Source organism: Pan paniscus, chromosome 3, assembly GCF_029289425.2.
Source record: "Pan paniscus chromosome 3, NHGRI_mPanPan1-v2.0_pri, whole genome shotgun sequence".
NCBI lineage: Eukaryota > Metazoa > Chordata > Mammalia > Primates > Hominidae > Pan > Pan paniscus.
This window is the reverse complement of record NC_073252.2, coordinates 57849177-57872457: the sequence shown is the minus strand read 5'-3', so window position 1 is coordinate 57872457 and position 23281 is coordinate 57849177. Positions and strand designations below refer to the sequence as shown.

Genomic DNA, 23281 nt, shown 5'->3' with positions numbered 1-23281 from the left:
CTGGTGTTTTTCTCCCACTAAAGATTTTTTCTTTATCCTCTCACACTATTAAAAAAATACAAAGCTTACATTTTAACAAATTGCTCCAGACTTGACTTTGCTATCTTATCTAAAATTTTCAAAAAGGGAGAAGAAAATTAGCCATAGAAAGAGTAACTTAATTTAGAGCACATGGCATAAAACATTTAATCTCGATCCTGCTATTGAGTTTTAACTTCCCTGTAATATGTAAACTATGCTGTTCAAAAGTAGAAACGTAAATTCTCAGGCCCCATCTTAGATTATAAAATTAGAACCTCTGAGTTCTAACCCAAGTCTCTGTGGTTGAATAGGTGATTTTTATGAATGCTTATCATTGAGAAGCTTGAAACCAGAATCATAAAAATGTGTAGGTGTTAATGTAGGGGTGACTCATAGGTGAAATTTCCAGACCAAAGAACATAGAAGAATTCTCAGGTGAATACTATGTCATTAACCTTTAGGCCTTCAAACAGGATTGCCAACAGTTTAAGGAACCTCCCATGCCTCTGCCTGTGTCAACTACAATCAGTCTCTCTGAGCTCGTATTTCTTCACCTGTGATCTGGTTTTACTCTGTCCTGAGGAGGTGATCTCATCAGGTAGGCAAAGAATACTCAGAGAGAAGTCCAAGTGCTTTATCTCTGCTGTTCTGTTCAGCTTGGATCAAGTGTATAATTTTATTCCCCAAATTCTTCCACAGTATTGCATTCAATACATAGGACTTAATGATAATTGTGTTCACTGATGTGGATAATGCTAAAGTTGAAGGAAATCTTAGATTTATCTAATCCATGTACATTTTGACAAAGTATAAACTAACACCCCGAAAAGTGGTGCCAAGCTCAGAACTATGGAGCCAGAAACAATGTGAGGAACCAATTCCATATACCCTGACTCCTGAGCTGTTTTCTCGTTACTGTATGGTACTATCTCTCTCTGCAATCAGTTGAGAAACCAATTCCATATACCCTGACTCCTGAGCTGTTTTCTCATTACTGTATGGTACTATCTCTCTCTGCAATCAGTTGAATTCAGTATGTGGTATGAAAACAAACTAAAGTGAAGTGACAAGTTGTATTCTATGTGGAATGGAGACATCAGAGATCTACAGTAAATTTCCATCAAACCTTAAGAGTAAATAAGATGTAATTATAGATATTAAATCATCTTCATTAACTTTGCATTTTTCCATACTACACATTTATCCTTAATTCCTCAAGGATCTAGAACCAGAAATGCAATTTGACTCAACAATCCCATTACTGGGTATACACCTAAAGGATTATAAATCATTCTACTATAAAGACACATGCATACGTATGTTTACTGCAGCACTATTGACAATAGCAAAGACTTGGAACCAACCCAAATGCCTATCAATGGTAAACTGGATAAAGAAAATGTGGCACATATACAAATACTATGCAGTGATAAAAAAGAATGAGTTCATGTCCTTTGCAGGGACATGGATAAAGCTGGAAGCCATCATTCTCAGCAAAGTAACACAGGAACAGAAAACCAAACACTGCATGTTCTCACTCATAAATGGGAGTTGAACAATGAGAACACATGGACACAGGCAGAGGAACTCCACACACCAAGACCTGTTGGGGCGTGAGGGGCAAAGGGAGGCAGAGCATTAGGACAAATACCTAATGCATGCAGGGCTTCAAACAAATATGACAGGTTGATAGGTGCAGCAAACCACCATGTATACCTATGTAACAAACTTGCATGTTCTGCACATGTATCCACAAATTTAAAATAAATTTTAAAAATGTATCCTTAGAAAGTCTAATTATTTATGTAAATTATATATATAAAAGTTAAGAAAAACATACATTTAGGAAAACCATATTTTATAATTCCAAATGAAACTTTTAGGTGAGTGGGGGACTGTGGAAAAAAGATGCGAATATCTGAGATTGAAAAGAATCACTGAAATCATGTACAAACTCTGTTTTCTTGCCTAGTGGTTGCTTTCTCCATCAGAGACAGAAAGAATCAAGTGCAGACATATAAGAACCCTGCATGGACTGTGTTCACCTTCCACTGAACTTGCCAACTCAAGGCAAAATATACTCTAATATTAAAATTACATTTCAAAGTATATTTAATTTTGCTATCCCATATTATCTCTTTGTAGCTCAAATGAGAATGACACTGTTATGAGATCTCTGGCGTGTCGATTATTCTAGCCAGAAACTTCTGTCACTGCAGCGCCTTTGCTCGAGTTCTTGTCCTGCATCCAGGAAGAATGAGGTATGCAGACAAGTGAAGGAGAAGAAGAATTTTATTTAGCATTAGAACAATTCAGAGGAGTGGGTAGCTCCTCTCTTTAGGCAGGTCATCCAGTCGAGTGGTCAGCTCTCTGCAGAGAGGAGGCCCTGGAGAGGACAGCTCCTCTCTGCAGGCAGGTTATCAGGACATTTCTGCAGGTCTCTGAAGCTCTCAGTGGAGGGGGTAGCTTCTCTCTGCTCACTGGTTGTTTCTGCAGCTCTCAGCAGAGAAGTTACTCCTCTCTGCAGCTGGTCTTCAAATCCCATTGTCTCTCTACCTTCTTTGTCCCCTGGCCATCCTCTGCCCTGCTCTGTCTGAGCCCAGGTGTATTAGTCCATTTTCACACTGCTGACAAAGACATACCTGGAACTGGAAACAAAAAGAGGTTTAATTGGACTTACAGTTTCACATGGCTGGGGAGGCCACAGAATCATGGAGGTGAAAGGCACTTCTTACATGGCAGCAGTAAGAGAAAAATGAGGAAGAAGCAAAAGTGGTAACCCCTGATAAGCCCATCAGATCTCATGAGACTTATTCACTATCATAAGAATAGCATGGGAAAGACCAGCCCCCATGATTCAATTACCTCCCCCTGGGTCCCTCTCACAGTATGTAGGAATTCTAGGAGATTAAATTCAAGTTGAGATTTGGGTGGGGATGCAGCCAAACCATATCATCCATCCCTGACCCCTCCAAATCTCATGCCCTCACATTTCAAAACCAATTATGCTTTCCCAACAGTCCCCCAAAGTCTTAACTCATTTCTGCATTAACCCAAAAGTCTACAGTCCAAATAGTCTCATCTGAGACAAGGAAAATCCCTTCTGCCTATGAGCCTGTAAAATCAAAAGCAAGCTATTTACTTCCTAGATACAATGGGGGTACAGGTATTGGGTAAATAGAGCAGTTTCACATGGGAGAAATTGGCCAAAACAGATGGATTACAAAGCCCATGCAAGTCTGAAATCCAGCAGGACGGTCAAATTTTAAAGCTCCAAAATGATCTCCTTTGACTCCAGGTCTCACATCCAGGTCATGCTGATGCAAGAGGTGGGTTCCCGTGGTCTTGGGAAGCTCTGCTCCTGTGGCTTTGCAGGGTACAGCCTCCCTCTCAGCTGCTTTTATGGGCTGGCATTGAGTGTGTGCAGCTTTTCCAGGCACATGGTGCAAGCTGTCAGTGGATCTACCATTATGGGGTCTGGGGATGGTGGCCCTCTTCTCACAGCTCCCCTAGGCAGTGCCCCACTAGGGACTCTATGTGGGGCCTCTGACCCCACATTTCCCTTCTGCACTGCCCTAGAAGAGGTTCTCCATGAAGGCCCCACTCCTGCAGCAAAATTCTGCCTGAGCATCCAGGCATTTCCATACATCTTCTGAAATCTAGGCAAAGGCTCCCAAACCTCAATTCTTGACTTCTGTGCAGTTGCAGGCTCAACACCACAAGGAAGCCACCAAGGCTTGGGGTTTTTACGCTCTAAAGCCATGGCCCAAGCTCTAGATTGGCCCCTTTCAGCCATGGCTAGAGCAGCTGGGATACAGGACACCAAGTACTTAGGCTGTACACAGCACAGGGACCCTGGGCCCAGTCCATGAAACCACTTTTCCCTCCTGGGTCTCCAGGTCTGTGATGGAAGGGGCTGCTATGAAGGTCTGTGGCATGGCCTGGAGACATTTTCCCCATGGTCTTGGGCATTAACTTTCTCCTTGCTACTTATGCAAATTTCTGCAGCCGGCTTGAATTTCTCCTCAAAAAATATTTTTTCTTTTTCCTACTGCATTGTCAGGCTGCAAATGTTCAGAACTTTTATGCTGTTTCCATTTTAAAAAGGAATGCTTTCAATAGCACTCAAGTCACCTTTTGAATACTTTCCTGCTTAGAAATTTCTTCCACCAGATACCCTAAATCAAGTTCATCTCCAACTGAGAACACCTCAGCCTGGACCTTATTGTTCATATCACTAGCAGCATTTTTGTCAAGGCCATTCAACAAGCCTCTAGAAGGTTCCAAACTTTCCACCATTTTCCTATCTTCTTCTGAGCCCTCCAGACTGTTCCAACTTCTGCCTGTTACCCAGTTCCAAAGTCGTTTCCACATTTTCAGGTATCTTTTCAGCAATACCCTACTCTAACGGTACCAACTTACTGTATTAGTCCATTTTCATGCTGCTGATAAAGACATACCTGAAACTGGGAATAAAAAGAGGTTTAATTAGACTTACAGTTCCGCATAGCTGGGGAGGTGTCAGAATCATGGCAGGAGGCAAAAGGCACTTCTTACATGGCAGCCACAAGAGAAAAATGAGGAAGTAGCAAAAGCAGAAACCTCTGATAAACCCATCAGATCTCATGAGACTTATTCACTATCATGAGAATAACCCAGGAAAGACCTACCCCCATGATTCAAGTGCTCTCTCTGAGTCCCTCCCACAATGTGTGGGAATTCTGGGAGGTATCATTCAAGTTGAGATTTGGGTGGGGACGCAGCCAAACCATATTTCCAGGAGCTAAATGATGAGAACACACGGACACATAGAAGTGAACACCACACTATGGGGCCTATCGGAGGGTGGAGGGTGGGTGAAGAAAGAGGATCAGGAAAAGTGACTAATGGGTGCTAGACTTACTACCTGGATGATGAAATAATCTGTACAACAAATCCCCATGATACACGTTTACCTCTGTAACAAAACTGTACATGTACCCCTGGACTTAAAAGTTAAAAAAAAATTTCTCCTTGGCCTAGACTGTTATGTGTCAGATAGAGTGAACCAGCTTGAGTTGTCGCCTAATAAGAGCAAGGAAATAAATTTTTGTCAAGCATTTTGGTCTACTGTCTTTCTCCTCGCTTGGCTAGCATGCCCACTTGCACTATCTATTTTAGCACATTTTCTCCTCTGCAGCAAGTTTTTGTCTTTTAAATATTTTTGATGCTGCTAGACAAGAAATACATAGCATTTTAAATTCTATTCTGTATTATTGGTGAGACTGAACACTTATATTGTGTTTATTAGCCATTATTACTTATTAGCTCAATAATTATTTATACATTTTAGACATATCATTTAGGATACTATTTCTTTGCTAAGTCAACTTATAAGAAATTTGTATGTTAAAAATAATATTTACTAGTTTCATTTAATCATTAATTTTTACATAAAGAATTTCTGATTCTTGACTTTTTAGTTTTACTTTACTCATCTCTTAACTGAATGATACTTTGTTTACAGTGTTACAGATGTTTACATAAATGGTTATTTCAGAAAACTTTGGAAAATTCTACTTGCAAGTTGATGGGGCTTCTGGGCATTTGCTATAATACATTCTTGCCTTATCTAACTGGAAAATTAGATAAAGATGGAATTCATAACTTTGCAATATTGACTCAGAAGTAAGGGCACTACAAGGCCCTGACCAAACCCTTCCAGAAGAAAATGTATAAATGTTGCAAGACAGTATTTGAAAGAGAAATGGCAGACAATGAGAGTAATTATTTCCAACATTCATATTTTTTCTTCCTGGGTCCAGGAAAATTGTGCATCATGCTACTGTTATGGGATCCTTGGGGTGTCACTTCACCAGCTGGCAACCTCTGTGGCCAGTGGCAGCTTTGCCTGAGTTTTGCTCTGGCTGCTGGGCTCGTTCTGCCCACTTGGCCTGGCAGGCTGCAGGCAGCTCCCACTACTGGCCTGGATCCCACACCTGCCAAGGGAAAGCCAGACACAGCAGTGAGGGGTGTGTGAGCAAGCATGGCATCCAGCCACTGCTCACAGCTGGGCACACCTGCTATGGCGGGGCCAGCAGCTCCAGGCACCAGCATTGGCACTGGCTCCCTGTGAGGCTGAAGCTGGACCAGGTATACCATAAGTGATTTCCACAGCTGACACCAGACAACATGGTGTGGCTCTCAGAAGCTTGGAAATACCAGGAACTGCAGAGCCCTAAAGAGGTTGTCACAGCCCTGGCTCAGGGAGCTCCTAGGTCGGTGCCCCCTGAAGGGTCACAGCTCTTCTCTCCTTCTTGTCACCTGCAACATGGCAGGCAAAAGACATGTTTTATCTGTTTGTATTAGAGGTCTTTTAGCCCTGCCATCAGCAGGTCCTGAGTTATTGCCCTGTGTCCAGGAAAAATGAGGTACACGGACAAGTGGAGGGTGAGCAAGATGAAGAGGAACTTTATTGAGCAATAGAACAGCTCATAGGAGACCCACAATGGGCAGCTCCTCTTCATAGCCACGGAGTCCTGACAAGTGTTCAGCTTTTAGCAGAGACAGTAGCTCCTCTTTATAGCTGGTTGTCCCATCATTTCTTCAACTGTTAGCAGTGAGGGTAATTTCTCTCTGTGGCTGATTGTCCCATCATTTCCTCAGCTCTCAGCAGAGCGAGTAGCTCCTCTCTTAGTCAGGTTGTCCCAATGAGTGTCCAGCTTTCTGCAGAGAGGATAGCTCCTCCCTGCAGCTGGTCATCCTGTTGTCTCTTTGAGTCTGACTGAGTCTGGGGCTTTTATGGGCCTCAGAGGGGAGGAAATGTACACCGATTGGTCCATGGGCAGCCATGGGAGGGCCTGGAAAAAGCACCACAAGTTTCTACTCTGGTCCACAAAACCAGCAGCTTTGCCTCTAGGCTTCAGACCCTCCCCAGCTTGAAGGTGGGGCTTCACTGGGGACATCTGCCCTTTCACCCAGGAGCCTGTCTGCCTCCTGCTGCCATTCATAAGCTGCCCTCAGCCCTGCCTCAGCCTCCCTTCCATGATGTTGGCAACCAAAGTCTGGAGGGGGCTGAGGTGGCAGGAGGCTGGCATGTCAGTGCTGCCCTGAGCATATGCACTCCGGCCGGGAAGCAACAGTGGCTGGGCTCAGTCTCAATTTTGCTCCATGATAAGAGTGGGTACTGATAGCAAGGAGAGGCCAGGCAGCAGCAGCAGACATCTCTGAGCCTGTGGGGGCAAAAGGGGATCTTCCTGGGCTACTGGGAGTGCAGAGGTCCCTGGGTCTGTAGCCACAACTTGGGTGGCTGCAGCTGTGCCCAGGAGAGCAGGGCTCCTGCTTGCTGCTGGCTCCCACCAGCTCCATGGAGCATGGCATTGCCCCAGGCCCAGATCTGCCCCAGGGTCCCTCTCTGTCTGCCCCTCCATGCCTGATTGCACTGCTCCCCCACTGATGGGTGACTTGACCCGACCCCATTGCACCAGTTCTCAGGGCAGCTGGCAAGGTGCAGGTGGTATGGTAGCCCTGACCAACCCCACACAAATGAACCCAAGGCTACCAGGGCCAGCCCTGCAAGTCCTGGCTGTGCCTTTGGCTGGGTGCTCACAGGCCCCTGGTATGCAACGGGGAGCAAGGGTGAAGCCGCAGTGGAGGCTCCAGTCCTAGAAGTAGGTTCTGCCTGAATGTGCAAGGGTGGGGTGGTGCAGTCACCTCCCTTGGGGGCATGGGGCACAGGGGACCCACTGCCACCACTGCTGCTCCTGCAGCCACTCCTGCCACCACCACTTGTGCCTCCCTGCTACAGCCGGCATTTCGGCAGCAGCCACTCCAACAACCTGTCACTCCCCTCACTACTTTGTGACATTTCTACTAGAGAATAGAGAGGGCCTGGCTCTCAGTGCCCCTATTAAGAAAAAAATATATAATTAGAAATAATCATTGCCAGTCATTTGAGTTATAAGTGGGTGCTTCCCCATTGGAAGAAATTGGCAGGCAGTGTTCAGGAGGTTTGTCTTTGGACAGCAGCAACTCCCTGTTCCCAAGAAGGAGGTGTCCCAACTGCATAGGCATTCAAACTAAACAGGCTATGGGACTAGCTGAGCAGTCAGGGCACACAAGGCCTTGTTATCACTTGGTATTATTTATATTATCTAAAATCTTTTTCCTTTGGTAATCTCTTTCTTTTGGTATTTTGAATGTGTTCTCAATCCCTTTAAAAAGAATCAAATGATTAGTGAGTACCTGCAAAAGAAATAGTTACCCCTGATTGACGCAAATTTCCAAAACAGCTATATTTTATATATCTTTCTATTCCCTTCACACATGAATGAACACTTGACTGAATATAAAATTGTATATCATCATCATAAATTTTCTCTCAGCTTTATATTTTCTTATATTTAGCACTACAGAGGGTTATTCAAAGTGAGAATGACTTCTGCCACATAGCTACCTATTTTTTTAAATCATTTTTGTTTTTTAAGTGGTATCCTGGGTGAGATTTTTTTTTAATTTGAAGGATGGTACTTTCATCAATTTTAATAAGAATTTGAATAATTTTTCAATCTTCAGGCTCAAGGTTGTTGTTTATATGTTTGTTTTAGTCAAAAAGTCTTTCTCATGTCATATGTCATTATTTTGGCTTCAGCTTTTTTCTCACATCTTCTTTGGCAGTACTTCCTTCCAAGATTTCATCTTTGTTTTATGTTATAATTTTGTTCAATCAATTCTATAATTTTCTCCCTCTTTGCATCTATTATTAATCATTTTCTGGTGTGACTATTTTAACATAAGGCAAATTAGGTGTTAAGGCAAATAGAATTACTAGCAATAAAATGAGTAATCACATGATGATAAAAGTTATATTTCACAGGGAAAGTTGTTCAATTCAATTCTGATTTTATATCCGTGTGTGTGTGTGTTTGTGTGTGTGTGTATGTGTGTGTGTGTGAGAGAGAGATAGAGAGAGAGAGATCTTATATATGTTGGCAAAAATATAGTCCCCAAACATACAAAGCCTAAGTTAACAGGTATTCAGATGACTGCACAAGAATCTTCAGAGCCCCTGAATATGTTACATTTATGGAAAAAGAAACTTTGCAGATGTGATTAATATCAGGGACCTCAAGATGGCAAAATTATCCCGGATTAATATAGGTGGGGCCAATGTAATCATGATTCCTTAAAAGTAGAGGATTTTTTAGCTGTTGTCAGAGAACAATGACAACATGAAAAACATTTGATATCCCATGCTGGCTGTGAAATAGAGGGGGCTACATGTAAGAACTAAGGAGAGGCCTCCAAAAGTTGGAAAAGACAAGAAAATGGATTCTCCCTTTGAGCCTCAAAAAGGGAATGCAGCCCTGCTAGCACCTTGATTCTAGCCCTGTCATACCCATGTTGGACTTCTGACCTACAGAACACTAATATAATAAATGTGGGTTGTTTTAAGTCATATATTTATACTCATATCTCCCATTCTAATACAAAACCATCGAGTTCATTCTAGCATTCTCCCTTTGCTCATTATAACTTTTTTCTCTGACAGCGAGAAATATGGTTCTCATCTTCATTATATTTACTTATTTGTTCAAACACTGTACATATATAAAATAATTTCAGAATTGGTCATCTATACCACTGTGAGAAACAAATTTACTAGCTGTTTTTAAACAGTCTTTTCTGGCTTTAGCCCTATAGTTTGTAGTAAAAATACTGTTTTACAAAATTACTTAAATCAGCTGCTTTCCCAAGACGGGGAGGTTCTCATCTTCATAGCAGCCACTTCCAGTCTAGCATGTCTGCCTCTTGGCTTGAATTACTAATGAATCACCAAATTCTGTAAGGGAAAAAGCAGCTCAGACTATTGGTCTCACTTTCTGCATTTCTTGGGTATTTACACCTCTTTTTGTTGTTGTTGTTGTTGTTGTTGTTGTTGTTGCCTTGTCAGCTTTGAACTTGTTTTTTTGCTCACAGGCCAATGAGATTACTGAAAGCTCTCAAAATTCAGTTTCTTCAGCTTTCAATAATTACTTTCTTCTCATCTGGTGAGCATCTGTATCCATGAAATTTGTGAATAAACAACTACTTGAAAAGAAAAATGCTTCCATATAGAAAGTCAAAATAATCTCAGGAGTTTTATTTTTCTCTGGAATCTTGGTTCTTTAAGTCTTGGCTGTCTTAGTTACCCTTCAAAGCTTTCAAACAGGCGGGTTGTTTGATTGTGTGATTTTTTCACTTTTTCACTTATTCTTAGTGGGAGGATTAGCCAGTGACAAGCTATTTCTTAGCAGGTGGAAGGGAAAATCCTCAAAGCCTGTAACTATTTCCCTAAATATAGTGTTAGTGTTTAGTTTTAGTTCGTGTTTCTTAGTTAATCCAAAATTAGAAGCCTGCCACTATAACTTCTCCGGTCTCCGTTATTTATAATGGATTGGCTTTGATTTTAAATGGCATCATATTTATCATTTAATACATTTACTAGGAACCTTGAAAAGAACATATGAATCCTTACAAGCAGGTTACCATATTGGCCTGGAAGTGTCTGCAGAGTTGGAGTCAAGTTTTCTTTTTTCTTACTCAAAGAATAGAACACATTTTGTTTCAGTCAAAGTACTTTTATAATAAATTAATTAAGCTAAAATATGTGACATTTATTTTGAATAATTCCAGAATTGTTTTCATGAAGTCATTTACCCTAGGGCATATCTTCAATTAGGGATATATTAACAAAAATTATTTTACAGACTTTAGGGGAAAAATAGAGTGAATTAACATGTGAAAATTGTTCACAAATGAAATAAAATCGTAAATCGATTAGCTTTTATCTTTTCGAATGCACCATTACATAAAGCACGTATTTACTTTATTCAATTATGTTTCAAAATAATGTTGATATTATTTCCTATAAAGACAAATATAACGAGTATTTTGAAAATGATAGGGTATGACTCACATAAATGTATCTTCCTCTGTGCAACCCCCAATTTCCCAGAGCATCCAAGTGGATTAGCTATGACCCAGGAAGGCAGCAGCAGCATGTTTAAAAGTGACCATTGGTTATTTAGTTAATGTAAAATTATATTGGAAGTGCTCTTCTCTCACTGACTCCATTACCTTGGCAAAATATATAACTGATGCTTTCTATCAATGCTCATGTACTTGTCCTGCCGATTAATTCCATTCGTATTCAAAGTAGTTTCAGTCATGCTCCATTTCAATCGATTTTATCTGCATGGCACACTGGTCACAGAGTGGTCACATTGTACAGCAAGTGAAGCTGGCTACGAGATGTCCCACAGTCTTTCAGTCACTGCACTGCTGGAAGCATGGAAGCTGGAAGCATGTGCTTATTTGCTTATTCATCAAATATCCATGCAGTGTTGGGAGAGCATTAAGAAATAAAAGTGAATGAGGTATATTTATGTTTTCAAGAAATATTATTTTGGGTACAGATATCTTTATATGTAGATTTTTAAAGTATAAAAATAATTACCATTTGTGTGTGCTTCATAGATTATACCACATTCTCACATGGTATGCCTCAGTTAAGTCCATGATATAGATATAATATTTGAAACACTCATCTTCAATGTATGAAATGGCTACATGTAAACTTGGGTGATGGTGGTTACTCCTAGGCAGCAAATCAAAGAAAAGAGAATTCACTTTGTATGAGGTGAAATGCCCTTTCCTCATGTCCAATAGAACTATCAACAGACATTAATAGTAGATACCAAAGAATACGATAGAAAACAATGTGGTTTATATCTTTTCCTTTCATTTGTCATTCCCCGTCCCTTTTGTTTTCTATGCATTCATACTTTGATAAAGTCTTTTCTTCCTCTTAGAATCCTTAGGCAGAATCTCATGTTCTCTTACATCAGACTCATAAATTGACACTCCACTGTACTCTATTTGGAAAAAGACAAAACCTATATTAAAGTCTTTAGATTTCTTATTTTAACCTCCATTCTACCTATATTCCAGAATGTACTGCTTGATTTTTTTTTAACATAGTTAGATGCCTGCCTATCAGTGGCTGAAGTAGAGTAGATGCTTAATAAGTGTTCATCAAATGGAAGAATTATCAATCACTAAGTTAATAATATTAGACACCCATTTAGTAAGTGCTTGCTACGTGTCAGGCATAGTACTAATGCTTCTCGTGGATGGTCTCAGTTAATCCTCAGACCAACCCTAAGACATGGATATTTTACTCTTATCATCCCCATTTTACAAATAGGAAAACTGAGGCGCAGAACCACAACAACTTAACAATGAGTACATAGCTTGTTATGGAAATAATATCAGACCTATGTCTTTACTATGTTATGAGCTGCCTTTAACATCTGACCAATTATATGCATCTTTTTATTCATTAAAAAGGTCTGAATTTGATTAATTATTGAGGTCCATGATTTTTTCCAAATATATTGCATTTCTCAATTGTATTCCCAAACAATAAAGTTAAATCTTCATGTTTCAAAACAATATCTAAAAGGGTTGATCAACTTTAGTGTTGAATGTGAAAATCACATCAAGGATTTTTATACAACTGATTACAGATCCTGACAAATCTAGCTCCAGACACAGACATTGCTATCATCAAAATAAGAGCTAGCTTGAGAACATAAATGACTAACATTTTGAGTTTTTTCTTTCAATATTAAAATATAGAAAACTCATAGTGAAAAAAAATTTTCCATTTAAATGTTATCCTTTTGATTACTTACTAAATAAAAATTTTAAGATAATATAAAGTAATCTTTTAAAATAGAGTTTATATCAGGAATGTCTACCAATATTAAACAATTCAACAGAAAAAAATACCTTGGGACATTTCACCTCTTGGAATATTATTCTTTGAAGACTGCTGGCATCAATTTTTTTTGGTTGTTATATAAAACATAAAATAATCTGCAATTTCAAAAGACTTATCAAAAAGTGTTATAATAGAAATATAATATATATAAATTAAGTTCTAATGTTCACTATTGTATGTGACCTATGATGTGTATGTGTGTTTATACATGTATATACACACATACATATGTTAAATGTTTATACATATATATATGTATAAACACACCTATATGACAAATGTTTATACAAAGAGTAGTTTTCCTTGATTTTTGTGAAGCCAATGAAAAGCATGGACTAAATTATTTGTTTTAAATTTTTATGTAAAGTTGTAACATTTTGGTTAAATATAAACATATAAATCATTTCATGTTTTCATTTTGTTTCTAAGGGAATATTCATTTTAAATAAAATGTATTCTGCATTTTTAAATTATTTTTTAGAAAGTGTTTTTGGTAATAAAAGCTCATTTTGTTTCAGAGAATGGAGACTGATTCAAGTTTCCTGGAGAAATGGAGCTTATTGTAAGGCTGCACACACCCATCATAAGGGAGATGGGCATCAGAGGAAAAGAAGTAATATTGGTTATTCACTATCCAATTGCTTTTCTTTCCCCCAGCAGCAAGAAGAGTTCAGGGAACTGTAGTATTTCTTCATTAACGTGATGCTGGAGACCAAGAGGATATTGATCTCCAATTAAAGTCATTAGGAGTATCCTTAGTTTTAAATCTAAGAAAATTCTCATCCTTTGAAATATTATTAATACATTTTAACCAGACTCTCAAATACAGATTAGGCAATATTGCTCCAGAGATAGAAACTACTGTGAATGGCTTTAATTGAAGATATGTGGGGATCATTTTAATGTTTGACATTCTGGGTAATTAAGGCAGAGTAGTACTGGGTGAGGGGAAAGAGGGTGTTTACGGAAAGATGCTTCATACTATCAGTCGGCTTCTACAGCTGTCTTTCTTACACATATGTGCATAAGATTAAGTAGTTTACCATGCTCATGGTAATTCCATGCCAGAGCTTAGGAAAATTTTGCAGGATGCTTTGACTTGCCTTAGACAACACTTCTCACCCATATTGAAACACTCTCCTTGCTAATGGAGAAGAATACAATCCCAAGGCCATAGACTGTTTTGTTTGACATAGTCTTATCTCTCTAATGAAAATAAATAAAGAAAAACTATTTTGCCACTGATTTTAGCAATTTTTTAACTGCATGTTATCTAAAAATGTATCAACACAATAGAAATAAGAACATGAGGTTTGATATTGACTTACCTTTCAGATTCCTTACACACCTCAGTTGCTAAGAAGAGCCAGTCTCAGGTGCACCTGCATAAACAAAAGGGGAGGCAACATGGAGCCACGTCTGTACCTTCGTGGATGCTTAATCTTGTGCCTATCTTTTCCACTACCCGTGTATTAATTTATTTTGGCTGTGGTAACAAATTACCACAAACTTGGTGCCACTGAAAAATAGAAATTTATTCCCTTACAGTTCTAGAGTCTAGAAGCCCCAAATCAAGGTGTGGTAGGGCTGTGCTCCCTGCAGAGGCTGCAATAGAGAATCTATTCATTGCCTCTTCCAGTTTCTCCTAGCCAATAATATTCTGTGACTTGTAGCCACACCATTTCAGTCTCCAAGGACAGCATCTTCAAATTTCTCTCCGCTCTGTTTTCATACTGCCTTCTCTTCTGTACATGTAGCCAAATCTTGCTCTGCATCCATTTATGAAGTCACATGTGGTTGCATTGGAGCTGACCCAGATAATTCAAGATAACCTCCCCATCTCAAAATTCTTAATTTAGCCTACGGCCATACCACCTTGAACAAGCCTGATCTCGTCAAAATTATTAATATAATCACATCTACAAATATCTTTTTTCTTGCCATATAAGATAGTATTCACAGGTTCCAGGGTTTAAGACATGGAAATATTTTGAGAAGCCATTTTCCAGTCAACCAAAACTTGTTTGTTGGTTAACAAGTAAAACCAAGTATATATAACCTCAGCTGAGTCTAAATTCTTTCTCTCAAACTTCCTTAAGCCCAGACCCATCTTTATTACCTAGTCCAGCTCAGAAACACACAAAGTATCTCGAGAAGACCCCAAGAGTCAAGTACTGCTGAGTAGACACAGGGCAAATGACTCACACACTCTGCCTTGTGAGAGAAATATAATCTTCACTTAACCTATTTAACATTTTTTCATCAGTCTATAATAAAACTATGACAGTATGATTCATCTTCATTTCCATTTTGTTTTTGAAAGCAGAATATGAGTTTTAATCAATGTGTACATTTTCTGTGATAGTTTTACAACCCACACTGCCCAAGCAAAAGTTGTAGTTAAATTGATTACGCATAACATTTGATAAACTCATAAAAAGGAAGACTATTAACATATATGTAAATTCTCATAAAAAGGAGGAATGTTAATATATATTTTCCAAGGTAATTTTGATGACTTGTAAGTCAATGACTACATGCCTAAATAAATATTGAAATACTATATCCAGTAGAGAGCAGTGTTTCAGTCACAGGGACAGCACTGTCTGTTGTGTGTCAAGAACAGTTGCATAGTTATCCTATGGCTTAATAAAGCATCCCTCAAGATGGTTTAACTATTTTGTTTTGAATCCAGGTGCCCCAAACAACTTTCTGATTATCAATGATGTTTCTCAATACAGCATTTATCATTTAGATTCAGGATGTACATTGTGTAGTTACATTAAAAATATTGGGGACTGCTTAAAACTGTTTCTATATCACACTAATAACTAAACAAATCTCATGACTTTGAACATGGAATAGTGAGGGTTTTGGAAATAGACATATATTTGTGTGTGTGTGTGTGTGTGTGTTTAACATCTAACAGGCAATAACTCTGTGCACTAATAGCTATAATCAAATAAACAATGTCTTGGAAGAAACTCAGGCCACCCATTACACTCCTAAGTGCTGAGTATGAACTAGCGCTGCTAATTCACACTGCTGCATACCATCGACTAAGGCATTTCCATGACTACTGAAATATACAAAATTGACAATTCTCCATTGATACAGGGTGTTGTCTTCCTGATTGACAATTCTCCACTGATACAGGGTGTTGTCTTCCTGCAATCACTGAATTTAGACCTGAAATACTTAATATATAAAATCTATCCACACTTCCCAAGCTATACTCATGATGAATGAACGGTTAAAGTTAGGTTTTTGGTTAAATTAGGTTTCTGTACTGGGATAGCTGAGAGGTTAACCCTTGACCCCAGTGACATCTCCAAGATACAGTTACCATCATTGAGAACTCATCTCAAAAGCCATCTGATCCTTTCTCTTTATAACATATCTTTCCAACTATAATAATTTCATGAAGTAATTGAATATTTACCAGGAAAGGGCACAATACTGGTTTTTGTTTTGTTTTTGTTTTACAAATCGGCTTATAGAAAAGTAAGTTACATTCAAAATTTAATAAAGACAAGGAACCTATTCGTTCTGTTCACTACTATATTCTTCAGAGCCTAGCACAGTTCTTGTCAGGTATTTAATAAATACTGGGTTAATGAATCAATCAAATAATCAATACACTATATCTTACAACTGAAAAGAATAGACACAGATAACGTTTAGGCTGGTATAATTTGTATCTTATTCTTATAATTTAATATTGACCTTTATGTAATTTATCTGCTGAAAAGGAAACAGAAATTTTGGAAATTGTGAATAATTATTTTTAAGACGCATGCTTAAACAATCTAAAGACTGTTATTTGTTGCAAATATTTTGGTCTAAAACATTCTTCAAATAATTCTGAATAATTGATTGATATAATAGCAGTATGGAGATGAATGTATACAAAAGATGTTATAAGAGAATTGCTGTAACTGCTAATATATTGATAATTCATCAAAGATAAAGCCTTTCTTCTAATGAATATATAGTATGTAAATGATGATTTACAGTAATTTTTTAAAGGTAGCTACAAAGATAGGATTTCACTTCCTTATAATAATTTAACTAAAATGGTAAAAAGTCTAACTGCAGCCAGGATATAACACTTTTCACGTGTTCTCCACTCTTCCATCACCTTGAATCCCACCCATGCACTGAGAAGATCCACATAGAAGTCTGTCTTGCATTTGGAGACTGGAAATTGGAATCTGCTTCAGTGAAAGGGTATATATAAAAAGAAATTAGGTGCATAAAAGTTAAAAGTTAAATATAATCCTGATCTTTCATGAAGATTTAGAAATCAAAACCTGGAAAGACACATTCAGTTACTGTCCAAAAATTGAACAGGTCATTGTTAAATGACCCACTACCACGCCTTCCTTTCTCACTAATGCAAATCTAGAAGTTGGACTATCGCAGATTAAAGAGGGCTATTGATTCACATAAAATCATCAGTATTTGTTGGTTTTTCTTGACAGCCCAATATTAAAGAACTTCCTTTTTTTCTTTTTCTTTTTCTTTTTTTTTTTTTTTTTTTTTTTGCGAAAGAGTCTCGCTCTGTCACCCAGGCCGGAGTTCAGTGGCACTATCTCAGCTCATTGCCACCTCCGCCTCCAAGTTTCAAGCAATTCTCCTGTCTCAGCCTCCTGAGTAGCTGGACTATAGGCACACACCACCACACCTAGCTAATTTTTGTATTTTTAGTACAGACAGGGTTTCACCATATTGGTCAGGCTGGTCTTGAACTCCTGACCTCAGGTGATCCACCCACCTCCGCCTCCCAAAATGCTGGGATTACAGGCGTGAGCCACCGCGCCCAGCCCAAAAGAACTTTGTAATTCACCACATGGTCTGTATTCAGAAGACGAGAGGATGTCAGCAAAAGAGTAGAGAGTTTAAGGCCATAAAGAAGAACAAAGCTGAGAAATGTATGTCCTATGTCTTGAATAAGTAGGAGGTGCTGAGCAGTTGCTCTCAACTAATGCTACCACTTCGTATGGGGATGAGTTGATTGAAATAAAGGCAGTAGACCAAACTGAACATTTGTCAATCATTGCAAATTAATTTGATCTGTCAAAATAGCCTCCAAATGGAATCATAAAATGTTACAGTAAAAAAAAAAAGAGAGAGAGAGACTTACAATCAGTAGAAGGGAGTTCATTATTTGATACAGTTAGCTATTATTTACGTGGCTGAAAACACTCTCTTTGAGCCTTGGCTTAATAATAACAATAATTTTGGAAAGAGAAAGAGGAAGAAACACAGCAAGAACTATTGTGTATTGCTGATGTGTAGTGCTTATGTATGAAGCATAGTGCCAAGTACTCTACATATTTCATGTATTCCTTATTACTCTTTCATATAGAACTGTTACCCCTAATGAAAAATAAGGAACGTGAAACTTGTCAGGATTAAGTTAGTATTTGTCCAAAGTTACAATGGCATAATCAAGATTTGAACGTGTCTGCTTAGAGGTGATGCTCTTAATTGTAACCTAATAATGGGCAGCAGGGGGATGGTGTTATGGAGTAGGGAGGCAGGTACTCCAAAGACAACAACCTCACTTACTTGCACACTTGATGAAATAATGTACATAAAATATAGGTATAAGCTACTTAACACTGAACTAGTAATTCCTCATTCTTAACCATTTTTGGTTTTATCTGTCAAGAAACAGCTCAAATGGCATTTTCTTTCCGAAACGTCACTTGTTTCATCCCTTCTATTTCTTGTACTTCTGCCTAGAATTTATTTACTTCTGTCTTGTGTTTTTAAGCCCTGAATCCCCAATGCAAGAGTAGTGCCTGGTACATAGTTAGCACTCAGTAAGTCAATGTTGAACTACATTCCTGTTATATTACTGTGATTATTATTCCTGAGGATATAAATCATATTTTAAATTTGTTACCATCAATACTAAAATATCTTGTTTTTATTAAGATTTTGTATCTTCTCTACTGAAGTATACTTTTGCAAACAAGAAGGTCTATTTATTTTGATTATTGCAAATAGTATTAGTGAACTCTTATCTATGTAAATGGTAGATTCAAGGAAATATAGCATAATGTGAAGAAGGTAATTTGATGCTGTGATAACTCAGCTAAAACAACAGTCTCAATAACAGGTGAAACATGGATTAAAGGAAGATTTCTTATAAAATCTTACTTCGTAATGTTTTTTATTTTTCTCATTACCCTAAATATTTTATTAGCTCCATCTCAGCAAAGCAGATTGATTTAGGTTACTCAATACGTGCTCTGCCAATTTAATTTAATCCTAAAACTTTACCTTTCCCCTAATTTTGCTGAAATTCTATGTAATACTCTGTCTTTCATTTGCCAAGAGTATGATGCTGATTTATTTCCAGTGAAAATTTCACTTTCACTTTTTTACCACTAACGGGCTCTTTAATCCAATTATATACCTAAATAATAAATAATGTTAATGAAACATTACTGGTACTTGTAGTGATAATCAGACAATCAGGCTTAACCTGTCTGTAAAGAGTTGTGAAGATAAATTTCAAATACATTTTTCATTTGGAAACAATCAATATATCTCATTCTTTTTTTGCTGCCACAGTTGCTGTTGAAATGGAAATATTTGTATGTAATTTACAAAGTGATCAGATCAAGGGCATTGTAAACTGACAATTCATGGAAAAGTTCAAACTATATTAAATTTGTCACCTCTTACTCTAATTACGTTTAGGTATTTTATGGAGTCATAAAAATAAAGATTTTGTGGTCTGTGTAGACATAGCTAAAGTATACCTGTTGCTTACAATATGATAAATGCTAAAATAGTTAATTTTTTATTAGTAAACCCCAAGTATAGGCAAAAATTATTATTTCATTTCATCTCTTTAAAGCACAAAAATTATTTGTCACTTTTTTGTAATTAATTTTGAGAACTGAATTTACTCTTTACCCTTAAGTATATAAAACTTAATTTAATACTATTGACATTATTAGTATTTAACATATATTATATAATGTTTTTTCACATTTTTAGAAATTTTAGGTATTTATTTCTAAGCATACTATTGTATGTAACAATAATTTCCGAGGACTTTCTTCTAAAAACTGAGAAACAGAAGTAATGAGCAAATAACTTCAATTTCCTTCCAACATCATATCTTCCAATTTACCAAAAATTTTACCCATAATCTGCCCTCACTCTATATATATTTTGTCATATTTAAAGTCAACCCCTCCACCTTTATGCTCTCATGCTCTCGTCTAATACATGGTTCCTATAATGTTTCCCTTTTTTTCTTGTAAAATCATTTCCCCCTGCTCTATTGGATCATTCCCACTGGCATGCTGTTACATCTTTCATACGTATGAAGTTTGCCCCTTGCCAAACATTCTCCAATGCAACTGACAAATTCTCAGTTTTCCTTAAACACTTTGGGAAAGAGCGGTCTATACTTGCTCTCTCCACTTCCTCTCTCATTCTCTCTAGAGCCACTCCAATCAGTGCTTTTTCCAATCATTCCACTGGAAACATTCTCACTCTGATCATGCAGGAACCTCAGGTTACCAAACCCAATGGTCAGTTTTCAGTCCTTCTCTTCCTTGACCTATTAACTGTATGTATTTGGGTTATCACACCCTTCTTCTTGAATTCCTTTCTCACTTGGCTTCTTTGAAACCTATCTCTTGGTTCTACTCCAATCTCACTGGCCACTCCTTTTCAGTCTTTTTTGTTACTTCTTCATAATATTGTCAGTCTCTAAGATTTAGCGTGCTCTGGGGCCCATGCTTAGATTGCTTCTCAAACTTTCATTTTTTAAGAAATCTTTCTGTCTTGTACTTTAAATATTATCTACATGCTAGGCACAGTGTCTCACACCTCTAGTCCCAGCTACTTAAAAAGCTAATATAGAAAGATTGCTCGAGCCCAGGAGTTCAGGGCTATGATCATGCCTATGAATAGACACTACACTTCAGAATGAGAAACATAAAGGGATCTAGTCACTTAAAAAAAGAAAGAAAGAAAGAAAGAAAGAAGGAAAGAAAGAAAGAAAGAAAGAAAGAGAAAGAAAGAAAGAAACAGCTAAAGAAAGAAAAAAGAAAAAATACTATCTACATAATAAAAAGGACTGCAATTTAAGTGCCTAGGCTATACCAATACCCTGAATTCTAGTTTCAAATGTGAAACTGCCTATTCAACAAAAGCATCTGGATGTCAAATAGACAATTCAAACTTAAAATGCCCCAAACAAGACAAAATAACATCCCTTTCAACATGCTGCTCCATCACTTTTTCCCTTCTCAATGTGTGACCCCTCTTTCCTTCCAGTTGCTTGGGTTAAAGCCTGGAAGTCTCCCTGATTCATCTCTTTCTCACATCCCACGTCCAATCCATCAGAAAATCTTACCAGTTTTAACTTAAAAATATATTATAATCGGACTACTCACTACCTTCAGAATTACCTACCCATTTTGGTATACTCTTGTTTTTCACCTCAACTATTTTAATAACCTTCTAACCAGCCTACGTATTTCAACCTTTGCCCTGCTATACATTTGCCCAGAAGTTTCAGTGATCCTTTTAAAGCAAGATGCGGAATCATCTTACTCCTCTGGTTAAAATCCTCTTGAGGTTGTTCCATCTCCTTCAGAGTAAAACCATATCCTTACCGTGGAATATAAGGACTTATGTGATCCACCCCTCCCCCATCCCTCTCTCTCTCTCTCTCTCTTTTCCCTACCAATTTATCCTCCTACGCATTTCCACAGCCATACTAACATATGTGCTATTTTCCATGCACACGAAAGCATTTTTTTTATTATTACACTTTAAGTTTTAGGGTACATGTGCACAATGTGCAGGTTTCTTACATGTGTATACATGTGCCATGTTGGTGTGCTGAACCCATTAACTCATTATTTACATTAGGGATATCTCCTCACGCTATCCCTCCCCCCTCCCCCCAACCCAAAACAGTCCCCAGTGTGTGATGTTCCCCTTCCTGTGTCCATGTGTTCTCATTGTTCAGTTCCCACCTATGAGTGAGAACATGCGGTGTTTGGTTTTTTGTCCTTGCAATAGTTTGCTGAGAATGATGGTTTCCAGCTTCATCCATGTCCCTACAAAGGACATGAACTCATCATTTTTTATGGCTGCATAGTATTCCGTGGTGTATATGTGCCACATTTTCTTAATCCAGTCTATCATTGTTGGACATTTGGGTTGGTTCCAAGTCTTTGCTATTGTGAATAGTGCCACAATAAACATACGTGTGCATGTGTCTTTATAGCAGCATGATTTACAATCCTTTGGGTATATACCCAGTAATGGGATGGCTGGGTCAAATGGTATTTCTAGTTCTAGATCCCTGAGCAATCAACACACTGACTTCCACAATGGTTGAACTAGTTTACAGTCCCACCAACGTGTAAAAGTGTTCCTATTTCTCCACATCCTCTCCAGCACCTGTTGTTTCCTGAATTTTTAATGATGGCCATTCTAAGTGGTGTGAGATGGTATCTCATTGTGTTTGTGATTTGCATTTCTCTGATGGCCAGTGATGATGAGCATATTTTCATGTGTTTTTTGGCTGCATAAATGTCTTCTTTTGAGAAGTGTCTGTTCATATCCTTTGCCCACTTTTTTGATGGGGTTGTTTGTTTTTTTCTTGTAAATTTGTTTGAGTTCATTGTAGATTCTGGATATTAGCCCTTTGTCAGATGAGTAGGTTGCAAAAATTTTCTCCCATTCTGTAGGTTGCCTGTTCACTCTGATGGTAGTTTCTTTTGCTGTGCAGAAGATCTTTGGTTTAATTAGATCCCATTTGTCAATTTTGCCTTTTTTGTCATCGCTTTTGGTGTTTTAGACATGAAGTCCTTGCCCATGCCTATGTCCTGAATGGTATTGCCTAGGTTCTCTTCTAGGGTTTTTATGGTTTTAGGTCTAAAATGTAAGTCTTAAATCCATCTTGAATTAATTTTTGTATAAGGTGTAAGGAAGGGATCCAGTTTCAACTTTCTACATATGGCTAGCCAGTTTTCCCAGCACCATTTATTAAATAGGAAATCCTTTCCCCATTGCTTGTTTTTCTCACGTTTGTCAAAGATCAGATAGTTGTAGATATGTGGCATTATTTCCGAGGGCTCTGTTCTTTTCCGTTGGTCTATATGTCTGTTTTGGTACCAGTACCATGCTGTTGTGGTTACTGTAGCCTTGTAGTATAGTTTGAAGTCAGGCAGCGTGATGCCTCCAGCTTTGTTCTTTAGCTTAGGATTGACTTAGCAATGTGGACTCTTTTTTGGTTCTGTATGAACTTTAAAGTAGTTTTTTCCAATTCTGTGAAGAAACTCATTGGTAACTTGATGGGGATGGCATTGAATCTATAAATGACCTCGGGCAGTATGGCCATTTTCATGATGTTGATTCTTCCTACCCATGAGCATGGAAAATTCTTCCATTAGTTTGTGTCCT

The 23281-nt window shown here is 38.0% G+C and overlaps 1 long non-coding RNA gene across 3 annotated transcripts in view; it reads left to right on the top strand.

Annotated features, from left to right (window-relative positions):
* Positions 1-23281, top strand: part of LOC117979981 (uncharacterized) — a 37062-nt gene that overhangs the window by 2093 nt on the left and 11688 nt on the right. The window contains exons 3-4 of one of the 3 annotated variants that reach the window (XR_004671087.3): positions 483-619; positions 1994-5120. This is a non-coding gene — a long non-coding RNA (uncharacterized LOC117979981). Of the gene's footprint in view, positions 1-482; positions 620-1993; positions 5121-23281 lie in introns of those variants that run through there. The other 2 variants (XR_004671086.3, XR_004671085.3) reach the window with 2 other exon arrangements.